Genomic DNA, 23,544 nt, shown 5'->3' with positions numbered 1-23,544 from the left:
TCTAGGCGCTTCAGTCCGGAACCGCGCGACTGCTACGGTCGCAGGTTCGAATCCTGCCTCGAGCATGGATGTGTGTGATGTCCTTAGGTTAGTTGGGTGTAAGTAGTTTTAAGTTCTAGGGGACTGATGACCTCAGCTGTTAAGTCCCATAGCGCTCAGAGCTATTTGAACCATATTGAACCATTCAGCAACAGATGAGGACGCTGTCTGCGAAAAGTGTTGCGAATGGAGAGAGTAGTAAAGAAGCAATAAATTAAAACATCATGCCTGATGCTGCAGTTTTTCACGCATCTCAATATTCGACGTCATATCTCCTAAAATATGTGTCGTACAGTGTCATACTTTTGTTGTTACATTCAGCGGAAGCGGCAGTTGCGATACTGTCTGCGAAAAGTGTTGCGAGTAGAGATAGTAACAATGAAGTAAGAAATTTAAACGTCTTGCATGACGTGGCAGTTTTTCACGCATCTCAGTGTTTATGATGTCATATCTCCTGAACTGTGAGTCGTACAATGATATAATTTTTCTGGTATGCTCACTGGTATATCTGTATTCTGTCTGCAAACGGTGCCACAAATAAAGTGTGTAGTAGAGAAGTAATACATTAAAACGCCATGCTTCATGCGGCAGTTTTGCTGCATGAACAGCGAAAATGTAGAAAGCGATAAACTTATTTCCTTTCATCATTTCGTGGGGGTCGTCAGTGAGTAAAAGTTTCCCAACGGGTTGAAATTATGCGTAAATATTGCTGCAAGTTACTGTGTTCTTTGTTCTTAAATACTGGACGACTAAAGTAATTCGCATGTCGTGGGCCACTTTTTCATTTCCACCCCGACCCCTTAGATAGAAAAGTGGTTATTACCTCCACAGCAATGATTTCAGACAGCAAGTGATATGTGTGTAAAGTTTGGTTGAAACCGGTCCATTGGTTTAGGAGAAGATGTGGAACATTCATACATAATACATATATTCATAGCCTAGATATTTACGTCATTCCATTTTTATAATATGTAAGGATATATATCCTTTCAGTTTTACGTAAAAGGAAAGAATGTAATTGATTCGTAGTCGGCTCCCATTCATGAACTGCTAGCGACATGAGTCTCTTCCATAACCTAACAATTCGCGTCCGATATGCAAAAACAAAAACGAAGCGAACTAGTCTGTTAATGCAATTTTGTCATATGATGACATATTTGTGGCTGGTTGCTGTCCTAACACGATCAACATTAGTCTGTTAATATTCAGATTGACAGATATTGCAGTGTCTTGCTCCAAAAGTGACTGTTTATGTGGAGCCATGGTATCGCATGCCGCAGAAACCTCAAGAAATTCTCCCTACAGTTTACTGTTCAGAATTCAAATGTTACTATATTTACAGTTACTTCAGTTTTTCCCATTTTGCAGCCAACACATTGGTGAGGTGATTAGGCTACTAGAGTACCAAGCCTCAGAGTCCAGCCTCATCTCTCAGTATTTAGTATTTACGTTTTTCGAATCATTTCAGGCGGATGCTGGAATGACGTCTCCGAATAGATCAAGGTCGATCTCCTTCCCCAGCCTTGTCCTGCTGAGCATGAGCGCCCGCGCTAATAGCAATGACGTCGACGAGAAGGCAAACCGTGTCATTTCTTTTATAGATTTTGAATGAAGGGTAAGTTCACAGAGGTACATCTTAAATTACGTTACGGTCTTCTCTCATTATTTCGGCGCTAATGTGTAAAACAGAGTGCAGTTTAATAAATGGCGAGAAGAAAAACAAATTGTATGAAGCTGAAATTTTCAAGAAAGAGTGGCCTGTTGGTAGAGAAAATGTTTCATACTGCAGGCATGTTTTTAAATTTTGGGATACATTGTTGTGTCAGTTGCATGTGTAATGAGTACCAAGTAGCCACAATTTTACTTCTTAATATCTGCTTTTCGCACATTTGCCATTCATCGAGTAGAATTTCCTAGAAAATGAACATTTTCTAGGAGTTTGTGTTCATTCAAGCACAGGGACAAAGTTCAGGATGGTCTGTTAGATAATTCAACACGAATTGTTGTAAACATCTGCTCACTGTAATGAGATTTTCACTCTGCAGCGGAGTGTGCGCTGATATGAAACTTCCTGGCAGATTAAAACTGTGTGCCGGACCGAGACTCGAACTCGGGACCTTTGCCTTTCGCGAGCAAGTGCTCTACCAACTGAGCTACCCAAGCACGACTCACGCCCCGTCCTCACAGCTTCTGTAAAGTTTGGAAGGTAGGAGACGAGATACCGGCAGAAGTAAAGCTGTGAGGACGGGGCGTGAGTCGTGCTTGCGTAGCTCAGTTGGCACAGCCGGCACGGTAGCTCAGCGTGTTCGGCCAGAGGGTTAGCTGTCCTCTACAACAAAAAAACTGAGTGAATGGATCAATAACGAACTTCAACGGGCGTCTGGGGACGTCCGCCACGAACAATTGCAACGAACTATAACGAACAAAATCAGATTAAAAAAAAAAAGTTGGTAGAGCATTTGCCCGCGAAAGGCAAAGGCCCCGAGTTCAAGCCTCGGTCCGGCACGCATTTTTAATCTGCCAGGAAGTTTCATCTGCTCACTGTGTTTGCCCAGTGAAATTTTCATCGCTTGAAATGTACAATATCCACCTAATGAGAAGTGAGAACATTTGTTTCTTTGCATGGTGCTCCGGTTGAAACAAAATCTCCATGAACGCAAACCTGGATTAGCCATCTTAGTGTTTTGCGACCCATGCTTTTACTGAATGTCTGCAGTTCCAGTCTCTGTTTGGCCATCCAGACCTGGATTTTCTTTGGCTCCTCTAAATCGTATAAGACAAATACTGCGATACGGCAGGGTACCAAAAAAAAAAGGAATTATTTTTTAAAAGTTATATGTTTACAAAACAATCTTACCTCTTCAAAATACTCTCTATTATAACTAATCCATTTGTCCCATTGGTGCTTCCACTGTTCGAAACATGTTTTGTTGTCATCTTTAGAAATGGCTGACAGCTCCTCCCTCGTTTTTTTCGTGACTTCTTCAATGTTGTCAAGTCGGTGCCTTTTTGTGCCCCTTTTCATACGCAGAAATAAGTAAATGTCACACGGAGCCAGGTCAGGCTAGTAGAGTATGCGGAGCAGCGAAACCGTACCATTTTTAGCCAAAAACTGTTCAACATAGATGGCTGTGTGTGCAGGTGCGTTGTCGTGGTGGAAGAACCAGTCTCCTGTCTGCCACAAATTGGGTCTTTTTTGACGAACACTGTTGCGCAATTTTCTTAAAACTTTGAAATAAAAAGTTTGATTGATGCCCTGACCTGGGGGAACAAACTCTGAATGAACTATGCCATTGGCATCAAAGATGCCAATGCTTTTTGATGTTAGATTTGACTTGAACACTTTTTTGGACGGGGTGCCGATGATGTCTTCCATTGACTTCACTGTTGCTTTGTTTCTCGGTCGTAACCATACACCATGACTTATCGCCAGCAAAGACCTTTGACAGAGAATCTGGATCAGTTTCAAGCCGCTGTTTCAAAGAACAACATGTCTCAACTCGACGTTCCTTTTGATTCTCACTCAGAACCCGAGGAACAAACTTGGCAGCAACCCTTTTCATTCCCAAATCTTTCGTTAAAATTCACTGAACCGAGCTCCAAGATAATCAAAAATGGATCAAATGGCTCTGAGCACTATGGGACTTAACTTCTGAGGTCATCAGTCCCCTAGAACGTAGACCTACTTAAACCTAACTAACCTAAGGACATCACCCACATCCATGCCCGAGGCAGGATTCGAACCTACGACCGTAGCGGTCGCTCGGTTCCAGACTGTAGCGCCTAGAGCCGCTCGGCCACTCCGGCCTGCTCCAAGATAATCCACTAATCTCTGACAGTTGATCAATTCTCTGTTGACGGTCTGTGAGCTCAAGATCTCAACTTTTTTTTTTTTTTTTTTTTTTTTGCAATATTTTCGTCGATTCTGGCAGTTGACAGCCGTCAGAAAGAGGTTTGTCATCAATCGACAAGTCGCCATTTTGAAATCGTGCAAACCACTCGTACACTTGAGTTTTCCCATAGAGTCAGCTTGGTAAGTTGTTTAACACATTAAAACAGTTTCAGCAACATTTTTACCGAGTAGAAAACAGAACTTCACAACTCTACGTTGTCCTCTTAAACTTTCCATCCTAAGAAAAGAAACAAGAACAAAACAACACTAGCAAAAACAATCACTGCATATGATCAGAACCAGCCAGGTCGACAACACCGGCGGCACTGAACTGGCAATGTGTTGCGCTATACTCGCCTAGCGGTAGAAATGTTTACTACACTGCCCACGGCAATCGACAACGTTATTCCGCTCTACTTTTTTTTTTTTTTTGTCCTCCCTCATAGTTCCACTAAAAGTTAAAGGCTGATTTTCTTGCCCATAATGGTCCAATTCCCTTTTGAGCCACATCCGTAATTACTTTGTCGTCAATGAGACATTGAACATTAATGTTTCTCCCTTCTTGTTAAAGGATTTGTACCTTTCCTTCCTGTTCTCTTATGAACAAGCTCATCCAACAATTTACGATTATGTGCAGTTTAGATCCAATCATTGTTGACAGGGGAAGAAATTACGTTACGTATGGGAACGGAATAAAAGCACCAACACTGAACCTGAACGCTTCTGAGCTACGGAAACAGGAATTCATAATTTATCGATTGCGCAAGGACGGGCGTCAATCTTTATTCTAATTTTGTAAATAGTACTGAGATGAATGATTCCTGAAAAGGTCGACTCAGAATAAAATGTTTCGTGTTTCAGAAAGTAATGAAACAGCAATCTCAGTGACGTATCTCATGTCAAAATTATTGAATATGAATGGCGAACTGAGTTTCCTGTGTTACTGCAATAATACTGGAAGTGAAGAAAATACATTACATCTTACATGTTTTCGACATGGACTTATCATTGCGTAGCGTCATTACTCACTGTGTATCATGCACTGAGACTTTTATTTATTATTTAAAGTTGATACATTTGATACAGCGAGCAAAATCACAAGATATTCCTGAGAGCTGTTATTGAAAAGAAGGGTCAACGTCTCATTTCTTCTAAAATGTTATCATAACTGAGGCGCAAAGATGAGACGTTGGTATTTCTCTGTCTTATTGCAATACGTAAAGCGTCAGGTATTTCATTAGATAGTGGAAACATAGCTGTTAGTTTCCACTAGCACATTAGTTCTGTTGCCTCACCTATTAACGGACGCGAAGGTGCATCGCGGACGATAGCGTTTGTTTTGTGTACAACAAAAGAGGCTGGCAATGCAGCAGGGCACCGTTACAGTGTGTGTTTGCGACAACAGAGTCACACAGCTAACAAAAGCAGCTGCTCATGGAAGCTAACTGCTCTTTCATAATGGTTAAATTGACACCCAGGAAATATTAGCAAATAAAATATCGTAGCTAGCCTAAAACTGTGTGAAAACCATCAGATGTAAAGAGGTATAGGAACGGAATAACCATATAAGTTTTAATTTTATGTAATTCTGCCATCTGTATCATGCAGCCCTGTTTTCTTTCCCAGATGGATATATAGTTAATTATAGTGACTCTTAAGCCAATATGGCTGGTTTGTCTTAGGTTCATGAATACTGTCATCTCCCTGGACATTTTATGCACTTCCAGTGTTATCACGTATTTCTTATCTTCTCCCTCTCGTTGAAAGCTGCTTTACAACGGAATATAACTGGGTGACTCTCCTTCATGTACTTCCTCTTTTCATGTGGAACTGTTCCCATTTTTCAGATGGACACAATCTGCCCGTGGGTTTAGCGATATTTTCTTCTGTGTTCGGAATTAGATTAAACATTGCGTTTCTTAATTTTGCTTACTTATTGACCTGTGCTCCTGTATTGTCACAACAGATTTGTTTAATAGCAACTCAGTTAGTGTCTTAAAATATTCATTCCAGAATATGGGAGAAAACTTCACATATTCAGATATGCACATCTTTGAAGTTGTTTAACTATTGTATCAAAAGCTTAATCAACAGGAAAAAGGCCTTAGCATTTTATGGTTTCGGTTGTTTTTTAGAACTTGCAATATAATTTTTTCTACCATAAATTCAAGGTTCCAAAACACTATTGCGCTATAAAGAGACTTTTAGATGGTACCAGAGGCTTAAATAAGTCACTTACTTATCTGAGGAAAGAAACATACAGCGACAATTTGAGAAGAAGGAAACCATGTAATTTTAAAGAAACGTAAATGCGGAACATTTGGATGGTTGCAACAAAGATCACACACAATACAAGTAACAGAAAATAATCTCTAACTGCCATTAAATAGCAGTACAGGAACAGATAAGAACACAGCAGATAGTATATGATACACGAAATGCTATTAAGAATATTCCTAGGAAGATATTCCATGCAAAAAGTCAGAAAGATCGAGATACGTGTAAGCTATCTACTTGTATATGTATAACCAATAGGCCACCTTACAATGTATGGTGGAGAGTTCTTCCAGAACGACAATCACTTCTCCCCTCCCCCCTCCCCCCCTTGCCTGCTCCATTTGCGAATACTTCGTACAACGAAAGACTGAAAGACTGTAAGCAAACCTCTTTGTATGATCTAATTCCTCCGATTTGCTCGTCGTGTTCATTTTGCCTGACGTATGTGAGAAAAGTAATATGTCGCTCGGCTCAATCTTGCAACACAAATTCTCGAAATTTCAGCGGTAAACTACTCCTTCATGTACAACATCTCTCGTGTAGCGTCGACCACTGAAGCACAAAAAGAAAAAAAATTACTCCCTATTGTCCTTTACTGCCAACGAAAAATAAAAAACTTAACTGGCTTAATTAATTACAAAAATACTTCCATCATTTGAAAGACCTGCCAAACATTTAAATTCAAAAGTCTTAGTCAGTTGCCATGCATTTCTCCATGTTTTAGCCGGCCGCGGTGGTCTAGCGGTTCTAGGCGCGCAGTCCGGAACCGCGCGGCTGCTACGGTCGCAAGTTCGAATCCTGCCTCGGGCATGGATGTGTGTGATGTCCTTAGGTTAGTTATGTTTAAGTAGTTCTAAGTTCTAGGGGACTGGTGACCACAGATGTTAAGTCCCATAGTGCTCAGAGCAATTTTCTCCATGTTTTAATTGAACACGGCTTTCATAATTCGACGGTAATTATCATAATTTACCAGCGTTATGAGAATCCATTTATTGCATGGGGTTATCAGAAATGTAACTCTCCTTGTTTTTACTGCACTGACATTTTCTAGCATATCCATTTGTCTGCTGAACATGTTCGTGACCCTGCAGTCTTTCTATATATTTACCTAGATCATTTTCATGTTCCTTCCACGTCTTCTGACTTCATACGCTAAAAGCTACTGTCTTGTGGTACCAGTATCGTCTTTACCAGTAAGGAACTTGCTACTACTTGTAGAACCGTCATGCAGTTTCGTAGTGGTGAACATTTACCCATTTACATGTATTTTTCTATATTTACAGTACTATTTGCACGATAGACCACAAATAACTTTATTTAGGATTAAAAAATAATGTACGATGTTGTATGAGGTGGTATCTGAATGTGCATTCTGTACTTGTACATCAGTGGTCCTCGATCGAGTGTTTCTCTAATCACACAATAGTAGCATCTGTTCACAAAATCTTTCGTCTTCTGCAAATATCCCCTACCCACAACTGCGCTTGTAATTTTTTCTCTTTTACTAAAAAGGCAAACTTGAGGTTATATGTGCCTTCTACGTCCAGGTCAGCGGAGGCAGGTTATGAACTCGGATATGACAAAAATGGGGCACGAAACTGGTCGTTGTAATTTTAAGTAACTCGTTCAGAAATCACTTGATATTTAGTGATGTTGGGCAGACGCTTATGAAAATCACGTGGTAAAACGTATAGATTGTGTGCCAGAGGTTGAAGTCTTTTTCCAGTACTCTTCAGTCAGTCTGTCATGAGTGTACACCATCCATCCAAAAACTTTCGAGACTAATTTTATTCCTGGAGTATGAGCGACGGCAGCGCAGCATCAACCGTGACAGCTGGACCTAACGACTATGAACAACAGACATGCATTCGACCAGTCAGTTGTTGTGTCACATATCGCAGAAGAGCAACATCTGTAAGTCATATGTTGTATGCCTCGGTAGCTCCGCTGTCAGAGAGTCGGATTGCTAAGCGAGGGGGAGCTGGGTTCGATTCTTGTCCGGGTCGGAGAATTTTCTCCTCTCAGGGACTTAGTGTTGCTTTGTCCTAACTTTTGCATCGTCGTAATTGGCGTTACTATTGAGATAGCAGAATGGGCGCGGCCCGAAGGCAAATAAATGGACACAAAAAATAAACGAAGTATTGAAGACGTTGCACACCTTGACCTACGAACAATAACAACCACGCGTGGATGACTGCCGCAACTTGATTGAAGTGAAAAATGCAGATAATTAATCATCACACGTGACGAGACTTGGTGTTATCAATAGGAACCTATCATAAAATGACAGAGTCAAGAAATTCACATAAAGGGTCAAAACTTCATCGACATAACCGATGTTCCAACCGATGTGAGACTCGAGTAGAACAACATCCAGAAGAAAGATGGTTCTGGCAGTTTCAGGTGCTTATATTAACCTGCACTATGGGACTTAACATCTGAGGTCATCAGTCCTCTAGACTTAGAACTACTTAAGCCTACCTAACCTAAGGACATCACACACATCCATGCCCGAGGCAGGATTCGAACCTGCGACCGTAGCAGCCACGCGGTTCCGCACTGAAGCACCTAGAACCGCTCGGTTCCGTGTGTTGTACTCAGGTAGGGGAGGCTATGTAGAACATCTAAAACATCAAAACAACCGTCTTAAATTCTCTCTATATCTTTATTAATCCAGTCTCGAAACTTTTTGAACCGACAGGGTAGACAGGTGAGGGAGAATGACAGCACGCAGGAGGGAAGTGACATATTTAAATACAAAAGCCACCATACGTATGTTATTTTTCGCGGAGAAGCTTTCACTTTTGGCAAACCAAAGGAATAAATCTGCTGCTGTTATATTTAAGACAATGAGGTTGTGTGCAACTGGGTACTGATTTTAGTACGTCACCGATCCAGGCAAACAAAATGCTTAACAAATAAGAAAATACCTTGGACCTACTAAATCCTAATAATATCTTCTGACAACAAACGTCTAATAATTTGTTTACAGGTACCACCAATAGACCGGTGTATTTTGGACAGATTTTTGTTCTGATTTCCCTTCTATAGCGACGTGTTGTCTACCAGCAGTGTTCCTGCTATTATTCTTTAATGAAATTCAATCAGCCCCCCTAGCTAAACAAACAAAAATGCGTTATGTGTCTCCCTTCCTACCTGCGCCCCCTCTTCCATCCCCTCCTCTCTCTCTCTCTCTCTCTCTCTCTCTTCCTCTCCCACCCCTCACTCCATATCTCCCTCTCAGTCCCCCTCTCCCACACACACACACATACACACTAAGGAAAAGAGAAGGGAGAGAAAGAAAAATTAGAGTAAAAGACATACGATGTCACTTCGTTTATTGACTCAGAATTTTTTTCCTACGCTGCAGGATTTATGGGTACACTGTGTACTTTAGACAGGTGCAGAGTGCGTTGCCATGTAGCAATTTATGGACACCCACGTAACATTAAGTGTAGCTTTCCTAGCTTTTGAATTTGGTTTACAATTTTATAAGCTAAGGAGCCGACATTCAGAATTTCAATTTTCTGTAAAAACGGAACTTCTGTAGAACTTCAATATTTATCATTAAGTAACCGCTTGGATCAAAATCATAAAATTATTGTATTGACAATGAGCAGTGCTCAGCACATACGCCTTATAACATGGTCAGCACGCTGACAGCGTCCATGACAGTATTTTACACAGTATATATTATACTGAAGAACAAATTAAAATCGGTAAAATGGTCACGATTTCGAGTGTACCTTATTTATTTATCGCGCACGATTATTACTGTTGATAGACCAAATAAAGAAAACCTTTTCATATTATAAAACGTTTCAGAGTTGTAATGTGAATGTTACACGATACGAGACAACTAGTCGAAAACTAATAACGGCCACGACGCAACAGAATGGTTAAGATTCGGGGCAGCGAGGGTCAAACCCACGTCAGGTTTCTTTATTTACTTTTTCGTAGCTTTCTTAAAATCCTATCAGGAAATACCGTGATAGTATCTTGGACTGATTATTTTCGATTTGCTCCCCTGTTATTCTCCGCTTTAAGCAGAATTCAACATTTAATACTTCGATGAGGGCCAGACCTAAAATTGTAATCTTGCGTGCTTGCTTGAAACTCAGAAATGATACTACATGGTGGTCATAACACTGTGAAACAGCATAAGTGGTACTACGTCTACAGTCCACAATGAGTATTTGAAATTGTTGCAGTGTTCCTTTCAGTCACAAATTAAGAATGGAAATGGGAGAGGTTCTAAGTCTGAAATCCACGTTTTTCAGGAGAATCAAAATACAACGTACCTGTTTTTGTACGTAAGTTATTGGTATCCAAATCTTTTAGTAGGTATTCTGGTATCACAGAACTATGCTGCCTACCTTATCACTGCAAAAAATAATGAGACAAATTAGAAAATAGATAATTTGTTGAGAACGTGCTATGAGCCGTAAGAGGAAACTGACTCGTTCTAAGTGCCAATAAGGAGGTGTCTGTTTTAAGTGCCATTAATACACAGGCATTGTGTTTTATTTCTGAAAATACAAATACAGTAACACAACAGTAACATTTTAACTACTTCTCGTAGAACTATACTCAATAAAAACCATTTTTCATTTCTTTCAGTTTTTTTGCAGCAGAATATCAAAATTAAATTCAAGAAAAAATCTCGAAGTACTGACTTCTGTTTCTTACATAACTGCACTCTTCGGACCAGATTTGGCAAACTTTACTGTAAAACTCACTGAGCTGTTGAGGGAGAAATGGCAACGTCGTCAAAAGGTTTTCTTTTTTGCTGTCTATAAACACGAATAGTCTTTCAGACGAAGTACGCCATGGTATACGTATGCCATGGTCTTGCCTCTTTCGATTACTTTGATATTTTTCCATTCTGATGTTTCAGAGTGAGAAATTTTATTCAGCTATTTGAGATGGATGACTATAAGATAATCTGATCACACATTTGGAAATCTTACACGCATGCATTGACAACAGCATTTCAGCAGCATCTTTAAAATCAAATAAGTCAGTTGTACGCTTTGGAATTACTTGGAATGGGTCCATAGATTTAGCTGACTCAACAGTCTTGTGCACATCTTGTGGAACAATGGCCTTGTTATCTTTTTTCGTTTCTCTATAATTGCGAAATTTACGTTGCGGCTCAAAAAGCTGTGACCACTCACCAAAACTTCTATGGTATCTCTTCACATCATCTCATGTGAAATGCAGGAGATCTCGGCATATGGCACTTCGGCTCCTGACGGAAGCACTACTTGGCACAAAGACCATGCGCGATCTAGTAAAGAATGCCTGAAACATTTTCTTCGTGATTTAGCACTTGGAGCAAGTCTATGGACATGCAACAGATTATCGAGAACACAATAGCACGAAAAATTCGTTTTGTGAAAAAAAATGGCACTCAGAACGTTTTCCGTTTCCAGTCTTCAAATAACAAAATGAAGATTGATATACACAATATATTACCATGACAGGCACTTGAACCGTTTGTGAAGAATGTCCTACTCAACAAAGAGAAGTGTAGTAAAAATCTTGTGAGCTTGGCATGCCACGTTTAATTAACAACTGCTACAATGGAGAATGGTGGTCAGCCACTACGCTTCAAGAAGTTAACAGACAACGTAGTAATATCCAACAATAAAGTCTGTCGGTGTTGATTTATCTAGGATTATTCGGCATTAAAAACTTCAGTAATTCATGTTAGTAGTATCACAAAAATCCAAATGCTATTGGTGAGGTGCAATCCCAGCATTCCCTCGTTGTGAGTACATGATGACGTGTTATCTATAATCAGTTTACTGGGATTGCACTTCCTCGGAACTGTTCCGCAGAATATTCTGTTACCGAGATTGTATGCTATGTCGATAGACCAAAGGTAAACTGGAAGAATTGGCCGGTTACATTACTAGAGTCGCAGCCTCCATAAAGAATGTCAGCAATGTCGCAAATTGTGTACGCATAATTACTTTCATAATTTGACTTCTATACGCAAAATTCTGATATCTGCAACTCCAAATCCACTGAAAAATCTAACACAAAAACAAGCGTTCAAAAACTTTCCGTTTGAGGGCGTTGCTGCGGCGTATGTGCAACGTAGCGCGACTACGATGCGGGTATGTAAGCACCGACATGTAGCCAACGGATTAGTGTGGCGTTCATGTCTTTCCAATGTGCCTACGGTAGATGCGGAAACGTGAACTAAGGCACCGTTATTACCAAATGCGTTCAAACAGGTACATCATGCTGTTACTATTTTCTTGGCTGCAGGACAAACACGGCAGACATCTATCGGAGAATGAAGAAAGTGTATGAGGCAGCATCTCTGTCGAAAACCACCGTTGTGGAATGGGGCGCCAAGTTCAGCACAAGACGCCGGTCCATCTGGGAGGCCAGCCTCATCCATACACCAAGTCAAGTGGGAAATACTCGAGCACTCACCCTACGGTCATGATCTCTCCTCATGCGCTTATCACCCCTTCGGACCCCTAAAAGAGGACTCGAAGGGTCGATGATTCCTGTCGGACGAGGAAATTTTGGGAATTTGTGGTACGTTCTTATGGGACCAAGCTGCTGAGGTCATCGGTCCCTAAGCTTACACACTACTTAATCTAACTTAAACTAACTTACGCTAAGGACAACACACACACACCCGTGTCCGAGGGAGGACTCGAACCTCCGACGGGGGGAGCCGCTCGAACCGCGTCAAGGCGCCTAAGACCGCCCGGCTACCAAACGCTCGGCTACCAAGCGCGGCTGTCGGACGAGGATCTGCAGCAGTTAGTTACGGACTTCGTCACACAGCAGGAGACGGTATTTTACCAAGCGCGTATCTTCAGCCCGGTGTGTCGGTGGGACGATTGCCTCAATTTCACGGCGATTTTGCCTGATTAGCATACCGATTCTAGACTGTAAGACCTTCCAGTGGAAACGTTTTAATCTCCCGCTTATTTTTACCTATTGAGTTTCTATGTATATTCTCAAAACAGATATTGAGGAATATGGTGCGAATCGAGAAGAATTATAATAAAGGTTGCTCCTTCAAAATGTGAAAATTCTAGTGGTTTTGCACTTTGAAAGGTGCTAGGGCGTACATGTTTTAACCGAATTTAGCAAGCACGACGTCGCATACACCATCGCTACGACCGAGAGTAGCGGCGTTTGCGTAGAGTTGTCAGTGCTAACAGATAAACAACAATGCGTGAAATAAGCGCAGAAATCAATGTGGGACGTACGACGAACGTATCCGTTAGGACAGTGGCGCTAATGGGCTATGGCAGCAGACGACCGACGCGAGGGCCTTTGCTAACAGCACGTCATCGCCTACAGCGCCGCTCCTGGGCTAGTGACAGCATCGGTTGGATCCTACAAGCTTGGAAAACCGTGACCTGGTCAGGTAAGTCACACTTTCAGTTGGTAAGAGCTGACGATACGGTTAGAGTGCTGCGCAGCCTCACGAAGTCATGGATGGACCCAAGTTGTCAATAAGGCACTGAGCAAGGTTGTGGCGGCTCAATAATGGTACGAGCTGTTCTTAAATGGAATGAACTGGGTCGTCTGGTCCAACTGAACCTATCATTCACTGGAAAGCGTTGTGTTTGACTATTTGGAGACCACTTTCAACCACTCGTGGAATTCATGTTTCCAATCAACGATGGATTTTTTATGGATGACAATGTGCTATGTCTCCGATCCTCAATTGTTCTTAATTGGTTTGAAGAACATCCTGGACAGTTCGAGAGAATGGTTTTGCCACCCAGATCCCTCGACATGAGTCCCATCGAACATTTATAGGTCACAATAGAGAGGTCAGCTCGTGCGCAAAATCCTGCACCTTCAAAGCTTTCACGATTATGGACGGCTATAGTGGCAGCATGGCACAATATTTCAGCATGGGACTTCCAATGACTTGTTGAATCTATCCCAGGTCGAGTTGCACACAACGCTGGGCAAAAGAAGGTCCGACACGACATTAGTTGGAATCCCATGACTTTTGTCACCTTAGTGTAGGTAAGCAAAAAAATGGTTCAAATGGCTCTGAGCACAATGGGACTTAACAGCTGTGGTCATCAGTCCCCTAGAACTTAGAACTACTTAAACCTAACTAACCTAAGGACATCACACACATCCATGCCCGAGGCAGGATTCGAACCTGCGACCGTAGCAGCCGCTCGGTTCCGGACTGCGCGCCTAGAACCGCGAGACCACCGCGGCCGGCTGTAGGTAAGCATAGACCTTTTTTTTGTGGACTTTTCAGGACTGTTTAGGTGTATTTGCTGACTGTGGCAGATACTGTGGTGTCACTTCAGTGAAAATATCGTGCCATCTATGCTCCAAATTTAAATGGCAACAAACACCGTATCATATTATAGTAACGTAACTCATAATATATGTTTTGGGGCCCAGCACAGACGCCTGTAGTTACTGGAGAAACACGGTGACTTCGAAGTCATAAGCTGGCGCCCAGGATAAAAACACTATTCTAAGCCTATGCGTTACCTAGTAAGCTTTGAGTTGCACATATGAGCACGAACTGACATGTGCTACATGGTAAGAGTGAATGAAGCACTTGGGTCACATCATTGTTAGAAACATTTAGAGAGGGATAGACGATTACGTGAATCGAACGACTTGCGAAGAAGGAGTATGTGGATATGCATATCAGTTGCTTTTTGCGGACAGTAATGTCTCTCAGGCCCAAGAGTTACATCACGAGACATTTCCCAAGAGAACATACCCACACTGTTAGACTCTTATCGACTTTCAGCTATCACTGTATCATTATCGCCATTTCAGCGTTCGTCCGATGACTAAAAGGAGTTCCGGCAATCTTGCCTCAGGCATGGATGTGTGTGATGTCCTTAGGTTAGTTAGGTTTACGTAGTTCTAAGTTCTAGGGGACTGATGATCTCAGAAGTTAAGTCCAATAGTGCTCAGAGCCATTTGAACTAAATGGAGTAACTGTAATACGATCTTACGCCGTGAAACTGTTTCAGAAGATTGGATTCCGTATTTCGGCGTTCTCTCTGCCATCTTCTATATCGATGCCAACATAAACTCTGAGCGACTGAATAGATGATACATTGTTCTGTTTCAAGTAATTAATCTAAAAGCAGTTTTACAAGAGTACACTTCCTGTTCTTACATTTCACAACTGGAAATCACAAAATAAATACACTACATCAGGTGGTAACTCAGATGAGGAATCCACCATTACATCATGTAATTCATTGGGATCGAGGATGATGGGGACTTCCAACATCTGCGGTGTGGAAGAGTGCTAAAACATTTTCAAAGTGTAAGTTCAGCAGAAAGTAATTTTCGAAAACTGTAAATTCACTTACGATAATTGGAAAGTAGATTGAATGAGATGCTCTTCTATGAAAAAACGATATCCACATTTCAGCAATGCGAGAAACGAGATTCTTAGGCCATTATTTAGCTAACATACAACGTCACAGAACTGATGATGGGGTACCAACGGTAAGAATAATGGCTAATATTTTGATGTTTGGAACAAAACTCATAGATAATACAACAGATGTTAAGCCAAAATCTGCAAGTATGTCCCTGTTCAAAATTAAATGCAAGAATATGAGCTATCTACCTTTACGAATTGTCAATTACACTTACAAGTAAAGATAATAAAAGGCTGCAGAATCTATATCGATATATAATATCGAAAAAGTACTAGAACCAACACGTTAGAAGTGGGAAAAATGGGAATGTTACCAGAAAAGGATAACATGTAAAGAACAAAGAAAAGAAATGACAGATATAATTTGAAACATAAAAAGAACATTTCAAATATCTTTGGAGACCTTTCCCGAATAAGTGCCTAATAAAATAAAAAAAATTATATTATCTTAAAGAAAGTCAACAACATTACGAATTGCAGAAATAAGAATAGAATTAGAGAGAAAAAGTATGAAACACTCGAAAACAACGGGAAGAAGCATTTTAAGAATAAAATACCAAAGTTAGGAGTCTTTCAGTGAAGAAAGAAACAACATGGTCACGAGAAAAAAAAATCAACATACGAAGCGATCAAAGAGTACTGTAAGAATAGGAAACAACAAAAAAAAGGAGAGGAACTGCGGTTTTTCCGTAACTCCAGGTGGTCAATAGGAACTTAAAAAAGATTCGTATACAACAGATGGTGGCAGGACAATGGACTACTTGTGGCATCGTACCCATTATGGTGTTTTGATTATCTCCGTAGCTGTCAACTTGTCCTCAGAAGAGAAAGCGAATCCGACTACAAAGCTGCCCACACACTGGTAATCGTTTCAGTTTCAGAGGTTTACGGCGAGATAACTTGTAATGTAACGCATGCACATGCGTTTTCAGTACAAGCAATTACAAGGTATGGGCCAGGGATTGGCGTTCTTTCGTTATTACGTCGTTCCCGGCCCCCTGGAGGAGCAGCTTCATTAAGCGCCGTCATTAGACCGACGCGAGTGAAATAATCGGGGCACACCGTCAATTAACCCACATCCCTCGTCGGCTTTCGCGCAGCAGTTTGCACATAAAAACATGTGGACCGACAGCTGAACATCATCCTTGCAGATGAGGTACGGTAGAAGTATAATGCTATCTTAACGGAATTTTTAGGACTGTGCTCTGTGTGATCGTGCCCCTACTAGAGATCTTTGATCAGTTCTAATTTTTGAACATTTTTCAAAAGAGGTTATTTACTATCGTGAATACTATCTTTCGAATTTAGTCCTATGAAGTTCACTAAATTAATCTTAACAAATTTTGGGGCAATTTCTTAGAAAGGGTTAAAAGCATTCAAATTTAACCTACTTTATTTAAAATTTTGTCTAATGCTAGGGTATTACCTTCTCACATAGCAAATTTCGATTGAGTTTCTGCAAGATCACCCAGGTCTCGAAGACGACAAATCTTGTATGCACCTGTAACAAACCAAACTTTGGGCACAGGTGAATTAAAAGGATCCTTTAGAATCTTATAGTTACAATCAGTATGGCCTAAGTTATAAACTTGTGATACATCGTTAGTGGCCCGCCTGTACTCTATAAGGGAAGGAGCCTTTAACGATACCTCTCGCTCATCATTATCAGAGGCTATTTATACACCATGGCTAGCGTAAGTTGATATTTATCAACGCTATCTCATTTAGAACTATCCACAGCTGCACACTGGCAGCTCTGGTAATGTAGAAACAGCCCACAGACTGACTCAGTCCATTATAAAGAGAAGGGCGTCATACATTTTAAGGTGGAATGCAAATCACTGGGCGACTTTTTCATGTTTTACATGTACTTCCTGCAGCAGAAAAACAGCTTGCCACTATTTATTTCTTATTTTTGTCGTACAATGTGTCATCTAACCGCTAAGATTTTTTTATCTTGGGTGAAACTAGCGAGTACTTATGCTTCTGGACTCGGTTACAGGAGGAACTGGATTCAAATCCCGTCTGGCCACCTTGATGTTTATTAGTTTTCCTCGGTTTTCCTAAATCACTTTGGCAAATATCAGAAATTTTCGTTAAACAGGAGTATTGCCAGTTCTTCTTTCCGTCCTCGTCGAATAGGGAACAGTATCTTATTTTATTGCCTCGACATGGATGACATATTAAACTCTATTTTATAGGAGCTGACTGTTGGCCTACATGACTTTCTGCACCTATCTACAAGATGCGGGTCCCCAACTACTAAAAATACTTCTACACGAATTTAGTGTTTGTTAGCTGTTTTATAAACTCCATCCGAAATAAAAGTATTACAGACATTTCAAGACTGATATGTGCTTTAATTTTCCCTGAACACAGAACCACAGATTAACAAACCAAGTGTATGCACAAGCACATCACGTTAGGATTTTTTTTTTATTTGTCAAGCACACAGGTCTTCAAATCAAGCCAGTCTTGTAGAATTTCCTAATTCTAAAAATGGTTCATATGGCTCTGAGCTCTATGGGACTTAACATCTGAGGCCGTCAGTCCCCTAGAACTTAGAACTACTAAACCTAACTAACCTAAGGACACCACACACATCCGTGCCCGAGGCAGGATTCGAACCTGCGACCGTATTGGCTGCGCGGTTCCGGACTGATGCACGTAGAACCGTTCGGCCACACCGGCCGGCTCCTAACTCTTCTCTTGTAGTACAAGCTGTCATGAAGAGAAAAGTATGCTTAGTTATTGAGAGGCGGAACGAAGTAATATCAAAAATTCTTGTGTATTCTAAAGACATCGCTTTCTTGTGAACGGCCTTATCCGTAGCATTGTGTACATCGCGGACGTACATAATGAGCTCTATCTACGATACTTGGCTGAGAATTATAATCGTAGGAGGGAAGAGCGTTTTCTGTCCTTCGTAAATGTTATACTACATGAGCAAAAATTGTGTTTCAGAATTCTGTGTGAAACCGACGGTACCATCCAGGAAGATCCTAGCCGACTCTGACCTACTACATGTCCCAATCCATCACATTCATAACACCACACTACCGTGTAAATTCCCATCTTCAGGGTATCCCAGGAATGTTGCGACAAACTTCTAGAGGAGGTGGGCCACATCATAAGGATTGATAACTGCATAGCAATTTATGGCCACAAACGTCGTCGTGCTCCGCCAGGCGGTACCGTATACAAGAGTACTGGAGGGACGCCGATAGGTGGTGCTGTACACGAGAGTACTGGAGGGAACGTAAGGATTTCCTCAGTCGAGCGCTAGCCAGCATACGAGGAGCGTGGAACTGTATCCGAACGGTAAGCCTGCAGACATACACTTAATGTACGGAATAGCTGAGTGCAATGGACGAGTTGCTGGACGCATTTATCGAGAACGCTTCAACCGCACCATAATTTGTTTGCAGTCTGCATTGAAATTTGTGCGATTTCTGGTCGTTAATAAATAGCAGGGATAGTGACAGCAGGCTACTATCGGAGCGTTTAGTCGCTAGGAAAAAGAGTGTGTTGCATGACGTGGAGACTAATCCAAGCATCAGCACACATACCGTTGCCTAGGACGTAGAACGTTTCGTAGCAGTGTCCATCGTGTTTTCAATGCCGTCCTCACACGCCTTTTATCTCCCAAGGGTGCAGTTTAGCGCCCCGATGACTGTCCTGCATATGTGCGTTCCGCAAAGTGTTTTGTGCAACGAAGTGACCGATATGTGCATTTCCCAGCTTACGTGTTGTTCCTTAATGAGGCCACATTCATTATGGATGGTGTATTGAATCACCACAACGAACGTTTGTTAACGCCAGAAAACTCTCATGGTGTGCGACACTACGTAGCACAGCGTCACTTCATAGTTCTGACCATCCCACTTGACAGCCACGGGTTGTCAGACCACTCTGAAACAGGTTCTTCCCAGCTTGCTTTAAGATGTTCCACTAAATGCGAGGCGCAGCATGTGGTTCCAACATGACTGGGTGCCTGTTCATTTTGGACCTTCTGTTCATAGGCATTTGAACAGATCATTCACACCTCGATGGGTTGGGCGTGGCGGACCGGTTCCCTGACCCTCACGTGCACCGGATTTATTGGGCCTTGATTTCTTTCTGTGGGGAGCCATGAAATCTCTCATGTGTCACGAGCCCCTTGAGTGTGAAATAGATCTCGTCTCAAAATTCGTCTGTGCAGCTACAACCAAAGAAACTCCTTGTGTGTTCCAGCGTGTCCGGTAGTCAGTGATCCGTGGTGTCAGGCATGCGTGGATCGTGATGGTGCTAACTTCGAGCATCTGTTGTAACATTAGAACTATACTCATGTTGTACATTACGTGTAGTCATTATGTTCCATAAATGTTTCAAATGAATCACTCTTTTGTTTCCATTCAATCTTCGACATTTGCTACCACATACCCTGACTTTTGCAGCCATGAGTTGCCATGCAAATCTCAGTTCTTATGGTGTGCCCTACCTCCCCCAGAAATTCGTTGCAGTACTTTTGGACACCTGTATATCGTTGAAACAATATGATGTTCCTCCTGAATTGAGACATTTCAATATATTCGTACATCTACATCTATATCTATATTCCGAAAGTCACTTTGCAGCGTTTAGCGGAGGGTACTTTTTGTACCATTGTCACTTCCCCACCGCTTTCCTGTTCCATTCGCAAATCGCGGGAAGAACGATTCTTTGACGCTTTCGTGCTTGCTAAATGAACCTATAACGAAACGCAATGCTCTTCTTCGGGTTATGTCTATTTCCTCTGTCAGTCCTACCTGGTAGTGACCTGTGCTCTTTTCCAATCATAAGGAATACGTTGCTCCTCTAAAGACCTACGGTACACTGCTGCTACTCTTTCACCTATTTAGAATCATACTGGTACCCCATTAGGTCCAGTGGTCTTGTCTGTGTTGAGAGATTTCAGTTGCTTTTCTACCCCACGATCTCTTATTTACACATCAGCCATTGTTTCATTCGTGCGACGACTCAGAGGGAGCTCTACAGCCCGATCTTCATCTGTGAAAAAGTTTAGGAACAACACGTTTAGTATTTAGGCCTTTTCTGAGTCGTCCTCCCTTTCAATGCTATTATGGTTAGAGAGTGTCTAGAAAGATGACTTCGATCCGTTTACTGATTTAACGTAAGGCCAAAACTTTTTTAGGATTTTCTGACAAGTTGTAACACCATAATTAATACTGTAAATATTTTATACTGATTATTTCTGTTCAATTTCAAGCATGTATTTTTCACTATTTAATGTCTTCGACCTATTGTAATGAATTGGAATGTTGTGTAAAATATTTTCTCTTTACTATTTAAATTCTTTGTATTAAATGGAGGAAAACGTTATATAATTACGTGACTTTTGTGTCGACATATTAATATATTTAAATATTAAGATTTTTGTAAAGATGTTTGTTTACAACTATATATAAGCTGGTTCATACCTAGGGACTTGCATTGTATAAAATGAAAAGCAACAGTACTTCCCATTTGCAACGGAAGTGAGCTGGTGCGCGCCAAAATGTGGTTGGCGTGGGCTAAAAGGTGGAACAGGAGTCAGTCCACAGTGATTGGACAGTCTGGTCTGAGCAGCAAGTGAGTGAACAGTGCAAGTGCCGAGGGTGGCATCCAGTACCTGGAGTAATATGGAAAGGCCTCGGATGTGTGTACGACTATAAAATGGTGCTCCATTACTGAAAAAGGCTCTAATGTTGGAAGTATCGTCGCCAAGAAGAAGATAACAGAGGAAATTACATTCACAGGAAAGACCAGGTAGCCACTATGTACTCACCACCGCCATCACTTCAGCAAATCTAAGATGTCAGATTTATGTCAAAGTATGAACCAGTACATTTAAGCGTTGTTTAATTTTGCAATAATAAGGCAAATTCTGTGAAACTTGTGTCCGATCCCTGATTTGGTTACTCTCATGATACCACTTAGAATCCACTCCACATAAATACTGACATCCGAGAAAAAATGAATAACTGTTTATTTGCATAATTCCGAATGCAAAACGATATCTAGAGATACTCTGGTTTCAATTGAAGTTAAGGGAGGAAGTTAGTGTTGCGTTTATGAAAACCTACATAGTGATTGATTTGCTTTATTTCAAAGTGTTCGTGCTTTAAAGATAAACTGCATTAAATTCTGCTAGTGAAAATTACTGGTTGTATTGATGGTAATAAGACAGCACGTTGTCTTGAAGTTAGTTAGAGTGTAAATGCACTTGAAGTCTTAGTTAAAATTATATAGAGAAAATTGCCAGCATTAACTATTTTAAAAGCTATTCAAGGTGAGTGAAATGAATAAAAGAATAATACGAAAATTTGCACCTTACAAACTGTCTCAAAAAAGTGTGTTTAGTTTGCTTTATGGTAATGAAGAGTTTAAGAGTCCCCAATTTTGAGGTGCTTAACATGAATAAATCTGCTTGAATAATGAACATATTTATTGCAGCTGAAGTAAATTTTGAGTTTTGTTTACTTTGTTTGATGAAAATTGGAAAGTCAGTTTGAGAACCCCCACCAACAATTTTGCTTATTGAAGATAAAGTTACCGTAATTGCTCTTATCCATAAAAATAGAAACAATATTACTTCTAAATGAGAATAAAAATCCGATTGCAAGTGACGTTTAATTATATTTGTACTATCTGAAAAGTAACTGTTGAAACAGGACTATGTCCATGTTCATTTTGGGTTTAGTAGTGTCTTTCACAACATTTGATGACGAGACAATTTATATACGACAAAGTATTACTGTTGAGAAGAGATAAAGCTGTTAAATGTTCCTGTGAGAACTTGCATATGCTATTTTAACTGCTAGCATTACTGTACCACTTGTCTGATTATGGTAAAGTTCATTGCACTACTTTGAAAAAGAAGCAATGGTAGCTTTCCTTTATCATAACTATATACATGTTACATAAAAGTAATGTTTCACATTACTATGCCTGATTAGGCTGTCTACAGTTTTTTTTATTTCATTTAAGTAAACTTGGTTACTTAAAACATTTTCCAAATTTCAATCTTTAGCTTTCTGGTTTCTTCTGTAGCACTGAATTCAGGTTCGATAAGCCAAACCCATTAGGTAACTCACGGTCAGTTTTACTTAAATCCTCCCAGAGGGTAACATTTACTGCATCGTAATACCATATTTGGTAATACGCATTGTATGTTGACATAATATGCGATGCAGTGCAGTGTTATGAAGTCTGTTGACAGAATTTTACTTTAGAATTTGTTGAAGTCTTAATGCATGGCTTTCCTTGCGTATTTACAAAAATAAGTATGAAAAGCCTCCCTAAAACACACACACATACACACTTAACTCACACACACATACACAAACACCCACACCCACCCACACACACACACACACACACACACACACACACACACACACACATACATACTCCTTTACACATACACACACGAAACAACACTATGTGCCGCATCAATTCTTAAAAATCAAATGGTGTGACATAATTATTAGCACAACTGACTCGTATTCCGGGCGGGCTCAGTTGAAATCTCCTTCTACCCATTCAGATTCTTTCATGGTTTCTCTTGATCTCTTAATTTGAACGTCGTGATAGTTCTTTCGACATAGCTACTGACGTTTTCCTTCCTCATCCTTATTCCGTACAAACAAGCAATCCTTCTCAAATCTCGTCATCAGTGGAGCGTTATTCCTCTTGGTTTTTCCTTAGATATTAAATGTATGGTAAAATATTAGATCACTGACCACCAGAGGTCAAACTAAGAGACTGTACAAAAAACATAATGCTCATTGAAGTCTATAGACCAGCCACACCACAACAGGCTAAAATTTCCATGCTGTAGTTTTGTCGGGAACCCCAGCATTGGGCAAAACTGTAAGGGGCGAGTCAG

General features: G+C 40.8%; 1 protein-coding gene across 1 annotated transcript in view; it reads right to left on the bottom strand.

Moving 5' to 3' along the window:
- The window catches only part of LOC126470809 (uncharacterized), a 574,426-nt gene that overhangs the window by 326,685 nt on the left and 224,197 nt on the right, over positions 1-23,544 (bottom strand). Inside the window, exon 2 of the mRNA XM_050098820.1 lies at positions 17,062-17,136. The gene's annotated coding sequence lies outside the window, so the exon portion shown is untranslated. The remainder of the gene's footprint in view (positions 1-17,061; positions 17,137-23,544) is intronic.

Source organism: Schistocerca serialis, chromosome 3, assembly GCF_023864345.2.
Source record: "Schistocerca serialis cubense isolate TAMUIC-IGC-003099 chromosome 3, iqSchSeri2.2, whole genome shotgun sequence".
NCBI classification, from domain to species: domain Eukaryota; kingdom Metazoa; phylum Arthropoda; class Insecta; order Orthoptera; family Acrididae; genus Schistocerca; species Schistocerca serialis.
Note: the sequence above shows the minus strand (reverse complement) of the source record. Positions and strands in the feature narration are given on the sequence as shown.